Genomic DNA, 23,968 nt, shown 5'->3' on the forward strand with positions numbered 1-23,968 from the left:
GCCCAAAATGAGTAAAGTGCAATCTAGCCTTTCAGTTGTCTAAGAGCCATACCTAGACTTTCCTTGCATTACTCTTTCATAACCAAAAACCTGCAGACCTTTTGAGTGCTGCTCTGGATGTGACTAGTGTAGAAGACCAGATGTAACACTATCTTGCCAAAAGGTTGCCCAAGAGAGGAGTTTCTTTTGTTGGTTTTGTTTTTGGTCTTTGAAGCATCCCCTGGTTCCGGAGAGTTTTGTAAGATGTTGGGAATTATTTGTATTGAGCCTCTACCAATGAAAATGTAATTTATTTTAATATAATTATACTGTGTAGTGTCGAAAAATATATTTTTCAAATTTTTTATTTTTGTTGTAATTAATTGCAAGAAATTTCAGCTGTTTGGTAGTCGTAGTCAGGTGTGTAGAGTCTGCTCAGTCTCTCATACAATGGTGGACAGGGAGAGACGTGTGACTGCTGCCACCAGCAGAAATGGCGATAATTATTGTAGATTATAACGGACTTTATCTCAGGGAGTGAAATGTTGAAGTTTAGTGCAATCGGGGCCAAATTCTGGTAATCCAGGAAAGCCGACGGACTATGAGACGTACAGATTTAGCCTCATTCGAAGGTAAGACCTTCCCGCGATTCTAAATTTAGCTAATCCTTTACTTCACTTACAGATCCTAAGTTCCATCTTGTTTTATACTCCAGTTACATTCAAAGCTGCATTAACAATCATCTTTCATCTTGTCTCAGCCATCGGCTACATTCAGCTGACCGTAGTGTTTTGCGGATCCGCACAACACTGAGACTGGCCCGTGTGCATCCCACAATTTGCGGACTCCACATGGCCGCTGCTACACTAGAAAATGCCTATTCTTGTCCCCAATTGCAGACATGAATGGGACATGTGTCTTTTTTGCGTAGCTGTGGAACGGCACTACGGATGTGGACGGCACACTGTATGCTGTACGCATCTTTTGAGACCCCATTGAAGTTAATGGGTCCGCACTTGTGCCTCAAAATTTGCGAAACTGATGCGGACGTCTGAATGAGCCCATAGCTTTATCCAAAGTTCTGCTGATTTCCTGGCGGCAAAAAGAAAATGTGTCCTGCACACTGCCCCCTGCTGAGGCAGTGTTGTCAGTGCAGGCTCTGCTCTGTTGCATCGAGGCAGATGTTGGGTAGAGTAGTATAAAGTAGTGGTGTAGAGAAAGCTATGTTTTCTGCAGTGCACCAGTAGGTGCAGGTCTGTAGGTTCACAGCTTTGGATGTGACTGGAGTATGTGACCTGTAAAGCGAAGGATGCATGAAGAGACTCTATTACCTTGTGATATACGAGCGAGATTTGACTGACGCTTTCCCAGACTTCTGTATTCGGTGTGATTTTCTTCCCACGGTAAGAAGACGATCATATAAGAAAATAGAGGTTAAAGGGGTGGCCATTGCGCTATCCTTGCTGTCTGCAGTGAATGGGGGGCTCCGGAGGGGATGACTTACCTCCTGGCCTCCATCACTGATTAGTCAATCATTGATGGATTTAAATATTAATATTTTGCTACATTTTACATATCTGGTTGCCATTCGTTAGGAAGGGGGGCGTCCATATAACAGTTCTGCTCAGGTTACAGCCGGCGCTTCTGTGCCCGACGCGCCTCAAGGTCCCACGACCGACACTCGCGCACAGACTGTGTCTGGGACGGGAGCTCCAGCGTCATGCCGGAGGGGACATTTACTATAGGAAGGTCCCCGCTCTTCACCCTCCGCCTACTGTGTATACATTTTATATACTTGTACTTACGCGTTTCATGATCTTGTATGATAAGGAATCTGCTGCTTCTATGGTCTGGGAACCCACTAAGCAGCGCGCGCCCTGGTCCTGACTGTGCCAAAGCCACAACTGACGTGTCTCCCGGATCATTTCATGCACTGAATTTGTAGGGGTTTTGTTTGTTTTTTGTTTTCATAAATTGTTAATTTCTCAGCGTATGATGTCATTCCAGGATCAGATGTAGTAATAAAAGTCTTTGCAGTCAGCGGTGTGTGGCGCCCCCTGTCTGAGATGTGTTGTATCTGCTGAGTAGAAATGTAAGATCCGTTATGCAGACCACCGGATGCCATTACCCTACCCCCAAGGGTTGTCACCCTGCTCTCTACAGATCTGGGTTCACGACCTCCGGTCCCCAGGAGCTTCCAATCGGATCTCCCTATACGGTATGTAATCCATCACTCCTAATACAGCTTTTATTACCAAAAGGGGTCCTCTGGGAGTTGAATATATCCTCAGGATCTACTCGGTGGTTACCCCACACCCCTGCCAGTCAGTGATGTCACACTTATCGGACAGAAAGACTGAGTCGTGTCTAGGCTTATACAAGCCTGCAATACCACTCACTGCCACTGGACGATGATTGGCATCGTTAGTTGGATCCTCTGACGAGTAGGGTGGAGCAGACCACCGGTAGTCGGTGCCAGGTCTACCTGCCAGCCGCACTGGGACAGAAGTGATCCTGGACACAATCATCGCGTACGAATGTGAAGGAGGCAGAGAGTAAAACATAGGGGGACATGCATGGGATTCCTTTTATGCCAAGGTCCCTTTAGACCAGGGATCGGCAACCTTCGGTACTCTAGCTGCTGTAAAACTACAACTCCCAAGATGCACACTTGCTTGGCTGGTCTTAGAACGCCACAGAGATGAATGGAGCATGCTGGGAGTTGTAGTTTCAGCGCAGCTGGTGTGCCGTTAGCCATCACTGCACTAGATCAAAGATTATTCTCAAAGGACCAGCCCAACAGCACTAGGGTGACCTAGACAGGATGGAATAAGCAGTCACCACTAGAGGGAGCTCTGTGTAACAAATGTATAAACCCATATGCAGTGAGCGCCCCCTAGTGGTGGCTGCAGGCAGCCAGAATTATATCATTTTTCAGAAGAAAATATCTGAAGCCAATAAATAATCTTGCGCATTTAATGTATTTACAAGGATAGTGATAGTATACAGCTTACAGCTGTATATGTGGGGGGGGGGCGTAAGCAAGGTGTTCATAAAACGGGACGCAGAGCAAGAATCAGACTGGGGCCTGTTTCACACTGGTGTTAATGGCTCCGGCAGGGGAACAGCCTGCTGGATTACTAACTACCGTGCGCTCCCAAAATCCATCCGACCCCATTCACTATAATGGGGACCGGTGGAGATCCGAATGCAGCACAGCAAATATGCCAAGAGGCAGCCAGACAAATACTGCTAAGGATCCAGCAGGCTGTCCGGGCAGGGGACTGTGTACATGCATTACTTATCCTATATTATACTCCAGAGCTGCACTCACTATTCTGCTGGTGCAGTCACTGTGTACATGCATTACTTATCCTATATTATACTCCAGAGCTGCACTCACTATTCTGCTGGTGCAGTCACTGTGTACATACATTACTTATCCTTTACTGATCCTGAGTTACATCCTGTATTATACTCCAGAGCTGCACTCACTATTCTGCTGGTGCAGTCACTGTGTACATACATTACTTATCCTTTACTGATCCTGAGTTACATCCTGTATTATACTCCAGAGCTGCACTCACTATTCTGCTGGTGAGTGCAGCTCTGGAGTATAATACAGGATGTAACTCAGGATCAGTAAAGGATAAGTAATGTATGTACACAGTGACTGCACCAGCAGAATAGTGAGTGCAGCTCTGGAGTATAAAATAGATGCAACTTAACATTAGCAATGCAAATCTAGTGCTAATAGGTGGACAGACCCTGAGAATGTTCTATAATATACATTATATAACGGGGATGATTCGTAGGAGGATTTAATTCCACATCTTCTCTGGACTGTTTCCGCTATTGTCTGAGCTTCTTTTCTCTTCAGTCCTCGCTGCTTGCGGATCTGCTGGACACCTCCCATTCCAGGGCTTCAGCGTACAGCCGGGACCTCATCGGCCACTTCTAAAGTACAGAGGACAATGACAGTGATGATGGAATCAGAGGGATTGTGTCATTCATTAGAGATCACTCGGCAGAGGAGAAATATTCTGCTTTTACATGTTCTAGTTTATACATTTTTATTTTCAAAATGTACACCTGACTCTGAGGACCCTGCCTCATGACGGTAATGAGAAGGTTCTGCTGACCGCCTCATGACGGTAATGGGAAGGTTCTGCTGACCGCCTCATGACGGTAATGGGAAGGTTCTGCTGACCGCCTCATGACGGTAATGAGAAGGTTCTGCTGACCGCCTCATGACGGTAATGAGAAGGTTCTGCTGACCGCCTCATGACGGTAATGAGAAGGTTCTGCTGACCGCCTCATGACGGTAATGAGAAGGTTCTGCTGACCGCCTCATGACGGTAATGAGAAGGTTCTGCTGACCGCCTCATGACGGTAATGAGAAGGTTCTGCTGACCGCCTCATGACGGTAATGAGAAGGTTCTGCTGACCGCCTCATGACGGTAATGAGAAGGTTCTGCTGACCGCCTCATGACGGTAATGAGAAGGTTCTGCTGACCGCCTCATGACGGTAATGAGAAGGTTCTGCTGACCGCCTCATGACGGTAATGAGAAGGTTCTGCTGACCGCCTCATGACGGTAGTGAGAAGGTTCTGCTGACCGCCTCATGACGGTAGTGAGAAGGTTCTGCTGACCGCCTCATGACGGTAGTGAGAAGGTTCTGCTGACCGCCTCATGACGGTAGTGAGAAGGTTCTGCTGACCGCCTCATGACGGTAGTGAGAAGGTTCTGCTGACCGCCTCATGACGGTAGTGAGAAGGTTCTGCTGACCGCCTCATGACGGTAGTGAGAAGGTTCTGCTGACCGCCTCATGACGGTAATGAGAAGGTTCTGCTGACCGCCTCATGACGGTAATGAGAAGGTTCTGCTGACCGCCTCATGACGGTAATGAGAAGGTTCTGCTGACCGCCTCATGACGGTAATGAGAAGGTTCTGCTGACCGCCTCATGACGGTAATGAGAAGGTTCTGCTGACCGCCTCATGACGGTAATGAGAAGGTTCTGCTGACCGCCTCATGACGGTAATGAGAAGGTTCTGCTGACCGCCTCATGACGGTAATGAGAAGGTTCTGCTGACCGCCTCATGACGGTAATGAGAAGGTTCTGCTGACCGCCTCATGACGGTAATGAGAAGGTTCTGCTGACCGCCTCATGACGGTAATGAGAAGGTTCTGCTGACCGCCTCATGACGGTAATGAGAAGGTTCTGCTGACCGCCTCATGACGGTAATGAGAAGGTTCTGCTGACCGCCTCATGACGGTAATGAGAAGGTTCTGCTGACCGCCTCATGACGGTAATGAGAAGGTTCTGCTGACCGCCTCATGACGGTAATGAGAAGGTTCTGCTGACCGCCTCATGACGGTAATGAGAAGGTTCTGCTGACCGCCTCATGACGGTAATGAGAAGGTTCTGCTGACCGCCTCATGACGGTAATGAGAAGGTTCTGCTGACCGCCTCATGACGGTAATGAGAAGGTTCTGCTGACCGCCTCATGACGGTAATGAGAAGGTTCTGCTGACCGCCTCATGACGGTAATGAGAAGGTTCTGCTGACCGCCTCATGACGGTAATGAGAAGGTTCTGCTGACCGCCTCATGACGGTAATGAGAAGGTTCTGCTGACCGCCTCATGACGGTAATGAGAAGGTTCTGCTGACCGCCTCATGACGGTAATGAGAAGGTTCTGCTGACCGCCTCATGACGGTAATGAGAAGGTTCTGCTGACCGCCTCATGACGGTAATGAGAAGGTTCTGCTGACCGCCTCATGACGGTAATGAGAAGGTTCTGCTGACCGCCTCATGACGGTAATGAGAAGGTTCTGCTGACCGCCTCATGACGGTAATGAGAAGGTTCTGCTGACCGCCTCATGACGGTAATGAGAAGGTTCTGCTGACCGCCTCATGACGGTAATGAGAAGGTTCTGCTGACCGCCTCATGACGGTAATGAGAAGGTTCTGCTGACCGCCTCATGACGGTAATGAGAAGGTTCTGCTGACCGCCTCATGACGGTAATGAGAAGGTTCTGCTGACCGCCTCATGACGGTAATGAGAAGGTTCTGCTGACCGCCTCATGACGGTAATGAGAAGGTTCTGCTGACCTCGCCCTATATTGGTGATCAGAAGGTTCTGAGGACCTCGTCCCATAATGGTAATGAGAAGGTTCTACGGATGCCAAACTCTACTAATGATGAGATGACTCTGCTGCCCAGCTCTCTAATGGCAATGCTCCACCCTCTAACGATAATGAGATGACTCTGATGACCACATATAACCATTAGTTGACTCTGATACATTTTCCTTCTAACAATGATATGACTCAAAATTTGAAATTACTGTCCCAGTCCTTATCTGGTTTGCAGAGTGCTGTTGCATTGTCTTTTTTCCTCTACTACTCTCATCGTGATATAGGACCCTGTATGTGCCAGGCCTCGCACGTCCCCGATTTTTCTTACCTTCATAGGGTGCAGGTACCCCGGGCCTCTGCCGATCTGGGGGCTGTTTGGGGGACGTCTCTCTTGATCCAGGGTTTGGGTCAGGTGGGCTATGTAACTGGTGGCCAGGACAAGGACATCCAGTTTAGATAATTTGGTGTCAGGGGGCACAGAGGGCAGCGCAGCCTGCAGTGACAGGAAGGCTTGTCTGAGGGTCCGGACGCGGTTCCTCTCCCGGGCGTTGTTCTCTGGGGATTGTTTTCCTTTAAGGGGTTTGTTGGTTTTGGCAGCTTGTGGAACCTGCAAAATACAGAATCCTCAAAACGAGCTCCGTGTCCCCTCATCTGTGGGGGATGGGCAGGGTCTGGGGGCCACAACATGGAGCTCGGAGTAATTTTAACCCTTTTATAGTTATCTATAGGTCCACATTGTAATAGTGTCCACATTGTAATAACCCAATGTCCTGCCATAAGTGGACCTCCAAAAAGACTGTCCACGTGCTGTCATTATCTTCTGTACCACCCGTCACAGATCAGTGTGGATGTCACTGTTATGGGGGCGCTGTGGATGTCACTGTTATGGGGGCGCTGTGGATGTCACTGTTATGGGGGCGCTGTGGATGTCACTGTTATGGAGGCGCTGTGGATGTCACTGTTATGGGGGCGCTGTGGATGTCACTGTTATGGGGGCGCTGTGGATGTCACTGTTATGGGGGCGCTGTGGATGTCACTGTTATGGGGGCGCTGTGGATGTCACTGTTATGGGGGCGCTGCGGATGTCACTGTTAGGGGAACGCTGTGGATGTCACTGTTATGGGGGCGCTGTGGATGTCACTGTTATGGGGGCGCTGTGGATGTCACTGTTATGGGGGCGCTGTGGATGTCACTGTTATGGGAGCGCTGTGGATGTCACTGTTATGGGAGCGCTGTGGATGTCACTGTTATGGGAGCGCTGTGGATGTCACTGTTAGGGGGAGCACTGTGGATGTCACTGTTAGGGGGAGCACTGTGGATGTTACTGTGTTATGGGGGCGCTGGGGATGTCACTGTAGGGGGGGGGGCGCTGTGGATGTCACTGTTAGGGGGGACCTGTGGATGTCACCGTTAGGGGGGCGCTGTGGATGTCATTGTTAGGGGGGCACTAATTGTTTCTTATAGGTGGTATTTTCGCTGTATGTTGGGGGCACGGTTGCAGTGTGTCATGTGTGGAGTCTCTATAGTCAGGTCTTTGGGATTCTGGGGGTGTTCCCTCCACTCACTCATTCGGGGGTCTCAAGGGGGCATTTCCATTTTCACCCCCACATGACTTCTCTTTCCCATTGTCTGCTCGGTGTGACCGGTGTGGGGGGCAGACAGTTCTGACCTCACTATATATGTGACATGTACTGTGATAGTTCTGTGGAGAGACTCAGATAACACATGTGCCAAATGGCAAACTCAACTCTGCTACATCTGCAAACAGAATCTACTACTCACAGCCAGGTTGACGCTGCTCTTCCACGTGGTGGGCTGCTGCCTGCCTCTCTGCAGCACCTCTCCGCCTTCCGTAGGGGTGACGGGTCCTGGCACATGCCACCCGGTTAGCGCTGTGTCTCCTGGTTCCGTCCTCTCCATGTCCCCTCTCCGCTATAAGTGGAGCTTCATTGTCCTCCATTCACTCCTCAGCCAAGAGTTCACTCTGAAGACGTCAGATTACAGGAGAGGAATCTGAGGGGGTGATTTATGTGGGTGCGTCCCCCCCCGAGCGGAGCAGATAATGAGGGGGGCACGGTATAATACCGCCTCATTATCCGCACCAGTCGTGTAATGAGGGAGGAGGGGGGGGGCGCCATATGTTTGGCTTTTGGTCTTATCTAAGCGTCCACCTCGTGTTCTCCTCCAGCCCGCACAGGAACTCTGGACTCCTAGTAACGTGGTGTCCACTCGGCGCGGGGTCACTAGTGGGTGAGTGGATGCGGGTGGTCATTTAACACTCCGTCCGCTGGACTGAAAATGATCGCATATGATCATAATAATAAGATATGAGAGGAAACTATAGGCTACGTCCATCACATACTGTGGTGGACACAACTGTCAATGTGGGCGGGGCTTCAGTTAAAGGGGTATTACGGAATTTAAATATAAAATTACCTATTCTCAGGATATCAGATCGGCAGGGGTCCGACTGCTTGCACCCCTGCTGATCAGATGTTGGAAGGGGTCGTGGCGCTCGGGGCGGCGTCCATTGGTCACATGACTTTTCTGCAGCTCAGTCCTATTCATGTGAATGGGACCGAGCTGCACTACCACGCACGACCACTATGCAATGTACGGCGCTGTGCTTGGTAAGCTGTGAGCAGGCCGCAGTGATTTAAAATCTAGAGAACAGCTCATTAATAGTTAAGTTCCGTACAACCCCTTTAAATGTAGCCCCGCCCACAGTGAGCTGCTCAGCAGTGTCCACCTGTCCATGGGCTATGCCATGAGAATCTGATAGAGGCAGGTCTCACCTCTGGGACCAGCATCGCTCTAGAGAACAGGGCCCCATTTGCTGGCAGCAGTGGTTGCGCTTGCGCAGCGCTCTCCAGTCACTTCTATGGGACTTCTGAGAACAGCTGGGTCCAGAACATACATGTCTGACAGGACACAAGGTGCAGAAACCTCAGCTGTAAACTTTCTAATCCCCGGCCAACTCCTATCAGGGTGAAGACACAACCGGTGGAGACGGAATATTCCAAGAATCCCAAACAAGATGCTTCATGTGGCCAAAGAACGAGAGATCTGAGGAGGTCCAAGAACAGAACAACAAAACAGGCGTCCTCACCCTCCACAGAGAAGTATGTGCAGAGCTTCAGACCCGGCCTAGTTTTATCTGTGTCTGGAAAAGCTGGGTGAGACCAGTCCGGCTGCTGGTTAGATCCTGGCACTTCTGCCCATAACTAACAATCAATACCTTCCCACCACCCTGTATTCTAGGATGATAGATAGATAGATAATAGATACAGAGATAGATAATAGATATGAGATATACACATAGAAACATAGAATGTGTCGGCAGATAAGAACCATTTGGCCCATCTAGTCTGCCCAATATACTGAGTACTATGGATAGCCCCTGGCCCTATCTTATATGAAGGATGGCCTTATGCCTATCCCATGCATGCTTAAACTCCTTCACTGTATTTGCAGCTACCACTTCTGCAGGAAGGCTATTCCGTGCATCCACTACTCTCTCAGTAAAGTAATACTTCCTGATATTACTTTTAAACCTTTGCCCCTCTAATTTAAAACTGTGTCCTCTTGTGGTAGTTTTTCTTCTTTTAAATATTCTCTCCTCTTTTACCTTGTTGATTCCCTTTATGTATTTAGCAGTTTCTCTCATATCCCCTCTGTCTCTTCTTTCTTCCAAGCTATACATGTTAAGGTCCTTTAATCTTTCCTGGTAAGTTTTATCCTGCAATCCATGTACCAGTTTAGTAGCTCTTCTCTGAACTCTCTCCAAAGTATCAATATCCTTCTGGAGATATGGTCTCCAGTACTGAGCACAATACTCCAGGTGAGGTCTCACTAGTGCTCTGTAGAGCGGCATGAGCGCCTCCCTCTTTCTACTGGTAATGCCTCTCCCTATACACCCAAGCATTCTGCTAGCATTTCCTGCTGCTCTATGACACAGGTCTGCCCACCTTTAAGTCTTCTGAAATAATGACCCCTAAATCCCTTTCCTCAGATACTGAGGTTAGGACTGTATCACTGATTTTATATTCTGATCTTGTGTTTTTTACGCCCCAGGTGCATTATCTTGCACTTATCAATATTACATTTTAGTTGCCATATTTTTGACCATTCCTCTAGTTTTCCTAAGTCCTTTTCCATTTGGTGTATCCCTCCAGGAACATCAACCCTGTTACAAATCTTTGTGTCATCAGCAAAAAGACACACCTTACCATCGAGGCCTTCTGCAATTTCGCTGATAAAGATATTAAACAATATGGGTCCCAGAACAGATCCCTGAGATACCCCACTGGTAACAGGACCATGGTCTGAATATACTCCATTGACTACAACCCTCTGCTGTCTCTCCCTCAGCCACTGCCTAATCCATTCAACAATATGGGAGTCCAAGCACAAAGACTGCAATTTATTGATAAGCCTTCTGTGTGGGACAGTATCAAAAGCCTTACTAAAATCTAGATAAGCGATGTCTACTGCACCTCCTCCATCTATTATTTTAGTCACCCAATCGAAAAAATCAATAAGATTAGTTTGACATGATCTCCCTATCCAAATTGCGGAAGGCACACAGTCGGCTTCTGTTTTTTGCGTATCTGCGGTTTGCGGACCGCAAAAAACGGAACGGTCGTGTGCATGAGGCCTTACCCTATTTAACTTCTCCTGGACCATATCTACAGTTAGCCAATTGAGTATATCACTGGATGTACTAACAACCCCGGCGCCTCAGATATCAGCTCCATTCTCTTCTTTTGTATATACAGAGCTAAAAAACCTATTTAGGAACTCTGCCTTTTCCTTATCTTCAGTGACTACCCCCCCTTTTCCATTATTTAGGGGACCGACCTGCTCAGACCTAGGTTTTTTAGCATTTAAATACACTGCTCAAAAAAATAAAGGGAACACTTAAACAACACAATGTAACTCCAAGTCAATCACACTTCTGTGAAATCAAACTGTCCACTTAGGAAGCAACACTGAGTGACAATCAATTTCACATGCTGTTGTGCAAATGGGATAGACAACAGGTGGAAATTATAGGCAATTAGCAAGACACCCCCAATAAAGGAGTGGTTCTGCAGGTGGTGACCACAGACCACTTCTCAGTTCCTATGCTTCCTGGCTGATGTTTTGGTCACTTTTGAATGCTGGCAGTGCTTTCACTCTAGTTGTAGCATGAGACGGAGTCTACAACCCACACAAGTGGCTCAGGTAGTGCAGCTTATCCAGGATGGCACATCAATGCGAGCTGTGGCAAGAAGGTTTGCTGTGTCTGTCAGCGTAGTGTCCAGAGCATGGAGGTGCTACCAGGAGACAGGCCAGTACATCAGGAGAAGTAGGAGGGCAACAACCCAGCAGCAGGACCACTACCTCCGCCTTTGTGCAAGGAGGAACAGGAGGAGCACTGCCAGAGCCCTGCAAAATGACCTCCAGCAGGCCACAAATGTGCATGTGTCTGCTCAAACGGTCAGAAACTGACTCCATGAGGGTGATATGAGGGCCAGACGTCCACAGGTGGGGGTTGTGCTTACAGCCCAACACCGTGCAGGACGTTTGGCAAATTCGCCACTGGCGCCCTGTGCTCTTCACAGATGAAAGCAGGTTCACACTGAGCACATGTGACAGACGTGACAGAGTCTGGAGACGCCGTGGAGAACATTCTGCTGCCTGCAACATCCTCCAGCATGACCGGTTTGGCATTGGGTCAGTAATGGTGTGGGGTGGCATTTCTTTGGAGGGCCGCACAGCCCTCCATGTGCTCGCCAGAGGTAGCCTGACTGCCATTAGGTACCGAGATGAGATCCTCAGACCCCTTGTAAGACCATATGCTGGTGCGGTTGGCCCTGGGTTCCTCCTAATGCAAGACAATGCTAGACCTCATGTGGCTGGAGTGTGTCAGCAGTTCCTGCAAGACAAAGGCATTGATGCTATGGACTGGCCCGCCCATTCCCCAGACCTGAATCCAATTGAGCACATCTGGGACATCATGTCTCGCTCTATCCACCAACGTCACGTTGCACCACAGACTGTCCAGGAGTTGGCAGATGCTTTAGTCCAGGTCTGGGAGGAGATCCCTCAGGAGACCGTCCGCCACCTCATCAGGAGCATGCACAGGTGTTGTAGGGAGGTCATACAGGCACGTGGAGGCCACACACACTACTGAGCCTCATTTTGACTTGTTTTAAGGACATTACATCAAAGTTGGATCAGCCTGTAGTGTGTTTTTCCACTTTAATTTTGAGGGTGACTCCAAATCCAGACCTCCATGGGTTGAAAAATTTGATTTCCATTTTTTAATTTTTGTGTGATTTTGTTGTCAGCACATTCAACTATGTAAAGAACAAAGTATTTCAGAAAAATATTTAATTAACTCAGATCTAGGATGTGTTATTTTTGTGTTCCCTTTATTTTTTTGAGCAGTGTAGATAGATAGATAGACTGAACACCGCCTAGTACTGTTCTTCACAGAATATTTGGATATTTACTCTCCTCGTTCGGCCTCTGGACCCTTTTCAGCTGCAAACCACAGACGGGAAATACTGGAAGATTCAAGGTCGAACAGATCATTATATAAAAGAGGATCTGACAACCAATGACTTATGGGATGTACAAGAACATCCAGGTCCCGGGGACCAACCACTGACACAAGAGGCCTGTTCTACAGCCTGGTTACAGCTTTCCTGATCTTTCTAGAAATAATAGAATTTTCTAATAAAAGTTTTCAAAAGTCTTACAAATATAACTACAGAAAAATCATAACCAGGAGGTCAAAAAATTCAGACTAGGACCACCACCTGAGTGACAGACACTAAGATGGTGCAAAACCAAGCGACCAGTCTACATGGAAAAATAGTCCTTCCTGCTCAAGTGAATTAATCTCTACAAAGCAGCCGCATTATAGCAGTAATATTCTACTCTACTATTCTATTCATAGGAGCAGTATTATAGTAGTTATGTTCTTGTACATAGGAGCAGTATTATAGTAGTTATATACTTGTACATAGGAGCAGTATTATAGTAGTTATATTCTTGTACATAGGAGCAGTATTATAGTAGTTATATTCCTGTACATAGGAGGCAGTATTATAGTAGTTATATTCTTGTACATAGGAGCAGTATTATAGTAGTTATATTCTTGTACATAGGAGCAGTATTATAGTAGTTATATTCTTGTACATAGGAGCAGTATTATAGTAGTTATATTCTTGTACATAGGAGGCAGTATTATAGTAGTTATATTCTTGTACATAGGAGCAGTATTATAGTAGTTATATTCTTGTACATAGGAGCAGTATTATAGCAGTTATATTCTTGTACATAGGAGCAGTATTATAGTAGTTATATTCTTGTACATAGGAGCAGTATTATAGTAGTTGTATTCTTGTACATAGGAGGGAGTATTATAGCAGTTATATTCTTGTACATAGGAGCAGTATTATAGTAGTTATATTCTTGTACATAGGAGGCAGTATTATAGTAGTTATAGTCTTGTACATAGGAGCAGTATTATAGTAGTTATATTCTTGTACATAGGAGGCAGTATTATAGTAGTTATATTCTTGTACATAGGAGCAGTATTATAGTAGTTATATTCTTGTACATAGGAGCAGTATTATAGTAGTTATATTCTTGTACATAGGAGGCAGTATTATAGTAGTTATATTCTTGTACATAGGAGCAGTATTATAGTAGTTATATTCTTGTACATAGGAGCAGTATTATAGTAGTTATATTCTTGTACATAGGAGCAGTATTATAGCAGTTATATTCTTGTACATAGGAGCAGTATTATAGTAGTTATATTCTTGTACATAGGAGCAGTATTATAGTAGTTATATTCTTGTACATAGGAGCAGTATTATAGTAGTTATATACTTGTACATAGGAGCAGTATTATAGTAGTTATATTCTTGTACATAGGAGCAGTATTATAGTAGTTATATTCTTGTACATAGGAGGCAGTATTATAGTAGTTATATTCTTTATCAAATTTCTTTTTATTTGAGAAAAGTACAAAGTTGTGTAAAAAGACATACATCTCGTGTCCAGACGCAGCTGGATAAGTGCATAGTCAGCAAACACAATGTATTCAAAATGATTGCATATACAACTCAGATAGCAGAGTGAAATGCGTGTACAAATAACTGATGAGGGAGACATAAGACAAAGGAAGGTGGATTGAGGGAAAGAGGGGAGGGGGGGGGATAGTTAGATGTCAATCATAATCTTAAATTAAGACAAATCTAAGCCTAGAATTTGCGGTATAGCTTCCAAGAAGACCATATTTTGACAAAAACTGCTCTAGAGTGGTTTTCCCAGTGGGCCAACTCTTCAAACCGATATATTTGATCAACTTTCTCGGTCCACATCAAGAACGATGGGGCTGACTCATTCTTCCACAGTAGGGGGATCAGCAGTCGAGCTGCTGTAATAAGCATGGTTTGTAGATTATACTTTGAAGGGGTGAGCGTGCTATTTGGGCACCAGAGCAACAGGAGTTTTGCATCTAAGGTAGTCTGGGTATTACATATCTTGTTTATAGCTGCTTCTACTTCCACCCAAAATGGTTTAATTTTTCCGCAACTCCACCAAATATGAGATAAAGAGCCAATACCTCCTCCACACCTCCAGCAACCGTTTGGGATAGCGGGATTAAGCTTGTGAAGGAATTCTGGTGTCTTATACCATCTTGTAAGTAATTTATAAGAGTTAGCCTGAATTTTAATACAACGGTTGAAACCATGTGAGTGTGTGAGGATGAACGCTTTTTCAGGCTCCGATAGAGTCATGGACAACTCCTTTTCCCAGGCTGCAAGGAACCACAGGTCTGGAGGTGCAGAGGAAAGTAGCTCCTTGTAAAATGTGGAGAGAGGTTTCTTGGGGCGAAGGGCATTAGAAATTTTCCCTTCTATCCATGAGGGATCTACCACAGGCCTAGGAAATGATTTCAAAAGTGCCAAATCTTTCTTAAAAGCCATAACCGCCAGGAAAGAAGCCCTTTGAACCCTCGGGATCTCGTATATTTTGCTCCAATTCAAAGCACCTGAGGCAGTCATGATGTCTTCCAGTTTCAGGTTGGATATTATAGCCCAGATTCCTGATGGATCAGAGATGGTAGGGTGAATATATGCCTGAAGCAGATCTAAGGGAAGACTCAAGCTTGGGAACCTGAGGACCGAGGACTTGTACAATTTGGACCATTCAAGTAACAAACCTTTCCATAAGGGCGAGGTATACTTATTATTAGCAGTACATTTGCGTAATCCCCAAAGAGCTAACTTGTCCCTATATGAAAGCAAATCATACTCCAGTCGGGAGACAAGGCCAAGAGGGCGCCAGGAAATGAGGCTCAAAGCTCTGTTTAGCATTAAAGCCTTGTAATAAAAGTAGATGTCAGGTAGGCCAAAGCCTCCCAACCTTCTCTCCCGAGTGAGAGTGGCATAAGCTAATCTGGGGGACCCTCCCGACCATACAAAGGTTGAGATGACTCTGCGGACCTCCACAAAGAAGGAATGGGGCAGCCAGATGGGGAGTGTTTGGATGAGATAAAGCAGTCTGGGGACAATAAAAGCTTTAATGAAGTTTTTCCGTCCAATCCATGAAATAAACGGAAGTTTTAAAGAGTGTAAGTGTGACCTAATGGATTTCAGTAAAGGGACATAATTTAACTCGAAAAGATCCTCTGGCTTTGCTGAAATATGGGTACCCAGAAAAGGGATTGACTTAGGGGACCACGAAAAAGCAGCGGAACATTTGAGCGTTTCTACAGTAGCGGGTGGACAAGAAATATTCAGGGCCTGTGACTTATTATAGTTAATCTTAAAATTTGAGACCGTTCCATATTCTTCAAAAAGGGCTTGAAGTCTGGGGAAAGAGGTTAGAGGGTTGGACGTTATGAAAAGATTGTCTGCAAAAGCAGCCGTCAGATGGGTATGCGACCCCAGGGTGATTCCTTCAATGTCCGGATCTTGCCTGATCCTGGCCAACAGGGTCTCCATGACAATAACAAAGAGGGCAGGTGAGAGTGGGCACCCCTGTCGTGTCCCATTAGTAATGGGAAAAGCTGGAGAGAGTGTTCCATTAATCCGTATCCTGGCAGAGGGGAGCGAGTAAAGTGAGAAAATGGATTGGATGAATTGGTCCGGAAGGCCGAACTTCGACAGTGCCCGAGACATAAATTGCCAGCTGATCCTGTCAAAGGCCTTCTCTGCATCTGTACTGAGAAGAGCTAAAGGTATTGAGTGCTGACGAGCATGCGTGATCAATTGTATGACACGGACCGTATTCTCACTCCCCTGTCTGCCAGAGACGAACCCCACCTGCTCCTCGTTGATAATGCCAGGGAGAACCGCCTGAATCCGTTGAGCCAAAATCTTGGCCCACCACTTCACATCAGTATTTAGAAGCGAGATAGGGCGGTAACTCCCGCAATTTAGGGGGTCCTTATTCTCCTTATGAATTACCGTGATATGGGCTGAAAGCGATTGGGGAGGGAGAGAACCCCCTTGGAGTAAGTAATTGCATAGGGTGTTAAAATGGGGGATTAGGGTCTGCTTAAAGGTTTTGTAATAAGAGATGGTAAAACCATCGGGGCCTGGGCTTTTCCCTGAAGGTATAGAGGAGAGAACCTTACCAATTTCGGCATCAGTAATAGGAGATAAGAGCTGGGCTGACTGAGCTGGGGTAATAGTAGGTAACTGGAGGGAGGAGAGAAATTTCTCAGAAGCTTCACCTAACTGAGCTGGAGACATATTATCTGGTGTTTTAAGGTTGTATAGGTCCCTATAGAAGGCACAGAAGGACTTTGCTATGTCTGGGGTCCCTTTATGAAGGACGCCTTTGTCATCTTTAACTGCAGCTATAAATGAGTCAGTTTTCTGCTTCTTCACCAAAGCGGACATTAGCCTATTCCCTTTGTCTCCGTGCGCATACGAACGGAATTTGGCTCTTAGTAAAAGCTTAGCTGACGTGACATTTAGCAGGTTCTTGAGTTTAGTGCGGGCTTCAGAGAGCTCCAAGGCACAGCTAAGGGCCTGGGAGGACTTGTGTGTTAGCTCTAGAGCCTGAATCTGGGAGAGAAGTGTCGCCACAGCCTGATCCCGCTGTTTTTTAACGTGGGCACCCAAGGCTATTAGTTCTCCTCTAAGGACCGCTTTATGGGTTTCTCAGATAATGGAAGGGGAGGGGGCATCAGGACCTGAAGTGTTAGATGTGAAGAAATCCGTTATGATAGAAGATAATTTAGCAGCATGGGAGGGGTCTGAGATGATGGTCTCATTGGTGCGCCAATTCCATTCCCACTTTGGGAGGTCCTGCAGAGACATATTCAAAAATACCGGAGCGTGGTCAGACAGGGTGATGTTCCCTATGTGGGATTTGATAACTCTGTTAGTACAGGATTTAGATAGAAATAGATAGTCTAATCTGTGATAGGACAATTTAGCAGCCGAATAAAAGGAGAAGTCCCTACCAGTGGGGTTTGTGGTACGCCAGATATCTAGGACTCCCAACCTCTGTAGGGCAAGCTTAAGGCGTCGCAAGCGAACGTGTGTAATGGCAGACTTCCCATTTGAAGAATCTAATGCAGGGTCAAGGGTAACATTAAAATCACCTCCTAGAATGACCATTCCCTCCTTGAAGGAGGACAATAGGCCTAGGGTCTGAACGAGCCAAGCAACCTGCCCTCTGTTAGGAGCATATACAGTTGCCAAGGTAACAGGAGTGTCAGCGATAGTGCCCTTAACAAACAGGTAACGACCCTCAGGGTCTGCAGAGACGGCAGAGTGCTTAAAGGGGAGCTGCTTGTGGATCGCTATGATGACACCCCTGCTAGCCGAACTATACGTGCTGTGGAACCATTGAGAAAATCTTTTGGGGGGCAATTTGGGGGTCTTACCCTCTCGGAAATGGGTTTCCTGAAAGAATGCTACAGACACTTTATCCCTCTGTAAAAGGGCCAGGATTTGGGACCGCTTGCAAGGCTCGTTCATTCCCCGGGCGTTAAAGGATGAAATCACAATAGACGACATTCTGAAATAGAAAGCAGACAATCAGCATCTGAATATGCAATATATGACATCTGATGGAGGATGGGAGGGGGGGGGAGACACACGAGGAAAGGAGGGGAGACAAACAGGTAAGACATTAAACAATAGTGCAAATATATTCTGCATAGAAAGCTCTACTGAGCACCTGACTACACGACCCTTTCTCATCACGGCTACCAGCCGGGGTATGTCAGGTGGGGGGTCCCGCAGAGCTATAGAGGGCCATTTACTGGCCATCTCACAAAGAAAAGGGGGTGACCCAAAGGTAACACCGGGTTAACCCCTGCATATTAAGAAATGAGCAGGGAACAGGCAAGGTCCAGAACTTCAAATGAACCCGAAGAGAGTCTGGAACCAGGTAGACTATAACTGCACGCTGAGACAATATTCTCCGCAACAGGCGGACATGACTGGCCTGTAATCAGGCCTGAAGCCCTCAGGGAACAGAAAGGCTCCAGCTCACTTCACCATCAGGCACTTAGTCCCAGGGACTTCGATTGGAACAGGAACAAAACAGAAATCTCCTCAGACATCTTCTATGCTCAGGTAGGAGGGTGGTCAGACTTTTCAGCCCTAGCCCTGGGCGACCTTTTATTATAGACAGGGCGCCATTCAGCCGCCTGGGGTGGCGGGAGAGGTGGATCCTCCATGTCGGCTGGCATCCACGACGGGATTTCAATCGGGCTTAACCCCAGCTGGGCCCAACTGGCTTGTAGATCTCTCGGCGAGCGGATGGAAATCTGACGTCCGTTTTTGAGGACCGCGATCCCGAACGGATAAAGCCACTGGAACGGTGTAGCTGCAGCTCTAAGGGCATCCAGGAGCGGCTTAAGGATGCACCGTTTAGCTAACGTGGACGGGGCCAGATCCTGGAAAAACATAATCGGCATACCTCCATATTGCAGCTGCTCCTTCTCTCTGCCGGCTCTCATGAGTGCTGCGGTATCTATGAAACTGAGGAGGCCGCAGATGACATCACGTGGAGGATCTGTATTCTTCGGTTTAGGCCTCAGCGCACGGTGAATCCGTTCAATCACTATCCGATCCGCTCTCTCAGGCCCCAGCAGGTCAGTGAATATCTCATGCGCCACTTTCTCCAGCGCTTCACTGGCGAATGATTCTGGGAGCCCGCGAATCCTCAGATTCCTCCTGCGGCTCCGGTTCTCCTGATCCTCGACTCTCAGGAGCGCTTCATTAAGCAGGTCAGTGTGGGAGCTGATCGCTTTGTAAGCTTTTTCTTCCCTCTGGAGAGCCGCCTCCTGCGCGCCTTCCAGGTCCGACACCCGGTGACCCATACTCCGGAGGTCTTCTTTGATTTCTGATAAATCCCTTTTTATCGGAGCTAAAGCTGAATTAAGTACCTCCAGGAGTGCCGCTTTTGTGAATGAGCCCCTCTGCCTCCTCGATTTGCAGGTGGAGGCATCCGAGACACTGCCGCCATCTGTGTCTTCCTCCATGTCAGATGCCTGGGCCGGAGCAGGCGCCATCTTGGGGGTCTCAGTCGACCTAAGCTTCACATGCTTTTTTAAGTAATGATCCATATCAGGCTGTCTGGATCTCACAGGGGTAGGATCCGCTTGATCCTTGGATCGATCCTTGCCCGTTTTGCCCATCAGAGCGGTGCTGTAAGCTTCTTAAAAGGGTTAATTCGCCGGTAAGGATGAGGAGCTCAGCAACTTGCAGCCATCAAGCTACACAGCCAGGCTCCGCCCCATAGTAGTTATATTCTTGTACATAGGAGGCAGTATTATAGTAGTTATATTCTTGTACATAGGAGCAGTATATAGTAGTTATATTCTTGTACATAGGAGGCAGTAATATAGTAGTTATATTCTTGTACATAAGAGCAGTATTATAGTAGTTATATTCTTGTACATAGGAGCAGTATTATAGTAGTTATATTCTTGTACAGAGGAGCAGTATTATAGTAGTTATATTCTTGACATAGGAGCAGTATTATAGTAGTTATATTCTTGTACATAGGGAGCAGTATTATAGTAGTTATATTCTTGTACATAGGGAGCAGTATTATAGTAGTTATATTCTTGTACATAGGAGGCAGTATTATAGTAGTTATATTCTTGTACATAGGAGGCAGTATTATAGTAGTTATATTCTTGTACATAGGAGGCAGTATTATAGTAGTTATATTCTTGTACATAGGAGGCAGTATTATAGTAGTTATATTCTTGTACATAGGAGGCAGTATTATAGTTTATATTCTTGTACATAGGAGGCAGTATTATAGTATTATATTCTTGTACATAGGAGGCAGTATTATAGTAGTTATATTCTTGTACATAGGAGCAGTATTATAGTAGTTATATCTTGTACATAGGAGGCAGTATTATAGTAGTTATATTCTTGTACATAGGGGCAGTATTAGTAGTTATTATTCTTATACATAGAGCAGTATTACAGTAGTTATATTCTTGTACATAGGAGCAGTATTATAGTAGTTATATTCTTGTACACATGAGCAGTATTACAGTAGTTATATTCTTGTACATAGGAGGCAGTATTAGTAGTTATATACTTGTACATAGGAGCAGTATTATAGTAGTATATTCTTGTACATCGGAGGCAGTATTATAGTAGTTATATACTTGTACATAGGAGCAGTATTATAGTAGTTATATTCTTGTACATAGGAGCAGTATTATAGTAGTTATATTCTTGTACATAGGAGCAGTATTATAGTAGTATATTCTTGTACATAGGGGCAGTATTATAGCAGTTATATTCTTGTACATAGGAGCAGTATTATAGGAGTTATATTCTTGTACATAGGAGCAGTATTATAGTAGTTATATTCTTGTACATAGGAGCAGTATTATAGTAGTTATATTCTTGTACATAGGAGCAGTATTATAGTAGTTATATTCTTGTACATAGGAGGCAGTAATAGCAGTTATATTCTTGTACATAGGAGCAGTATTATAGGAGTTATATTCTTGTACATAGGAGCAGTATATAGTAGTTATAGTCTTGTACATAGGAGCAGTATTATAGTAGTTATATTCTTGTACATAGGAGCAGTATTATAGTAGTTATATTCTTGTACATAGGAGCAGTATTATAGTAGTTATATTCTTGTACATAGGAGCAGTATTATAGTAGTTATATTCTTGTACATAGGAGGCAGTATTATAGTAGTTATATTCTTGTACATAGGAGCAGTATTAGTAGTTATATTCTTGTACATAGGAGGCAGTATTATAGTAGTTATATTCTTGTACATAGGAACAGTATTATAGTAGTTATATTCTTGTACATAGGAGCAGTATTATAGTAGTTTATTTTCTTGTACATAGAAGCAGTATTATAGTAGTTATATTCTTGTACATAGGAGCAGTATTATAGTAGTTATAATCTTGTACATAGGAGCAGTATTATAGTAGTTATATTCTTGTACATAGGAGCAGTATTATAGTAGTTATATTCTTGTACATAGGAGCAGTATTATAGTAGTTATATTCTTGTACATAGGAGGCAGTATTATAGTAGTTATATCTTGTACATAGGAACAGTATTATAGTAGTTATATTCTTGTACATAGGAGCAGTAATATAGTATTATATTCTTGTACATAGGAGCAGTATTATAGTAGTTATATTCTTGTACATAGGAGGCAGTATTATAGTAGTTATATTCTTGTACATAGGAGCAGTATTATAGTAGTTATATTCTTGTACATAGGAGCAGTATTAGTAGTTATATTCTTGTACATAGGAGGCAGTATTATAGTAGTTATATCTTGTACATAGGAGCAGTATTATAGTAGTTATATTCTTGTACATAGAGCAGTATTATAGTAGTTATATTCTTGTACACAGGAGCAGTATTATAGTAGTTATATTCTTGTACACAGGAGCAGTATTATAGTAGTTATATTCTTGTACATAGGAGCAGTATTAAGTAGTTATATTCTTGTACATAGGAGCAGTATTATAGTAGTTATATTCTTGTACATAGGAGCAGTATTATAGTAGTTATATTCTTGTACATAGGGGCAGTATTATAGCAGTTATATTCTTGTACATAGGAGCAGTATTATAGCAGTTTATTCTTGTACATAGGAGCAGTATTATAGGAGTTATATTCTTGTACACAGGAGCAGTATTATAGTAGTAATATTCTTGTACATTGAGCAGTATTATAGTAGTTATATTCTTGTACATAACAGCAGTATTATAGTAGTTATATATACTTGTACATAGGAGGCAGTATTATAGTAGTTATATTCTTGTACATAACAGCAGTATTATAGTAGTTATATACTTGTACATAGGAGGCAGTATTATAGTAGTTATATTCTTGTACATAGGAGCAGTATTATAGCAGTTATATTCTTGTACATAGGAGCAGTATTATAGTAGTTATATACTTGTACATAGGAGGCAGTATTATAGTAGTTATAGTCTTGTACATAGGAGCAGTATTATAGTAGTTATATTCTTGTACATAGGAGGCAGTATTATAGTAGTTATATTCTTGTACATAGGAGCAGTATATAGTAGTTATATTCTTGTACATAGGAACAGTATTATAGTAGTTATATTCTTGTACATAGGAGCAGTATTATAGTAGTTATATTCTTGTACATAGGAGCAGTATTATAGTAGTTATATTCTTGTACATAGGAGGCAGTATTATAGTAGTTATATTCTTGTACATAGGAACAGTATTATAGTAGTTTATATTCTTGTACATAGGAGCAGTATTATAGTAGTTATATTCTTGTACATAGAGCAGTATTATAGTAGTTATATTCTTGTACATAGGAGCAGTATTATAGTATTATATTCTTGTACATAGAGCATATTATAGTATTATAATCTTGTACATAGGAGCAGTATTATAGTAGTTATATTCTTGTACATAGGAGCAGTATTATAGTAGTTATATTCTTGTACATAGGAGCAGTATTATAGTAGTTATATTCTTGTACATAGGAGCAGTATTATAGTAGTTTATTCTTGTACATAGGAGCAGTATTATAGTAGTTATATTCTTGTACATAGGATGCAGTATTATAGTAGTTATATTCTTGTACATAGAGCAGTATATAGTAGTATATTCTTGTACATAGGAGCAGTATTATAGTAGTTATATTCTTGTACATAGGAGCAGTATTATAGTAGTTATATTCTTGTACATAGGAGCAGTATTATAGTAGTTATATTCTTGTACATAGGAGCAGTATTATAGTAGTTATATTCTTGTACACAGGAGCAGTACTATAATAGTTATATTCTGTACATAGGAGCAGTATTATAGTAGTTATATTCTTGTACATAGGAGTAGTATTATAGTAGTTTATATTCTTGTACATAGGAGCAGTATTATAGTAGTTATATTCTTGTACATAGGAGCAGTATTATAGTAGTTATATTCTTGTACATAGGAGCAGTATTATAGTAGTTATAATATTGTACATAGGAGTAGTATTAGTAGTTATATTCTTGTACATAGGAGCAGTATTATAGTAGTTATATTCTTGTACACAGGAGCAGTATTAAGTAGTTATATTCTTATACACAGGAGCAGTATTATAGTAGTTATATTCTTGTACACAGGAGCAGTATTATAGTATTATATTCTTGTACATAGGAGCAGTATTATAGTAGTTATATTCTTGTACATAGAGGCAGTATTATAGTAGTTATATTCTTGTACATAGGAGGCAGTATTATAGTAGTTATATTCTTGTACATAGGAGCAGTATTATAGTAGTTATATTCTTGTACATATGAGCAGTATTATAGTAGATATTTCTTGTACATA

The 23,968-nt window shown here is 44.1% G+C and overlaps 1 long non-coding RNA gene across 1 annotated transcript in view; it reads right to left on the reverse strand.

Moving 5' to 3' along the window:
* Positions 1-328: 328 nt before the first annotated feature.
* The window catches only part of LOC120997120, a 97,429-nt gene continuing 73,789 nt past the window's right edge, over positions 329-23,968 (reverse strand). The window contains exon 3 of the long non-coding RNA XR_005778095.1: positions 329-1,856. This is a non-coding gene — a long non-coding RNA (uncharacterized LOC120997120). The remainder of the gene's footprint in view (positions 1,857-23,968) is intronic.

Source organism: Bufo bufo, chromosome 4 (genome assembly GCF_905171765.1).
Source record: "Bufo bufo chromosome 4, aBufBuf1.1, whole genome shotgun sequence".
Lineage (NCBI taxonomy): Eukaryota > Metazoa > Chordata > Amphibia > Anura > Bufonidae > Bufo > Bufo bufo.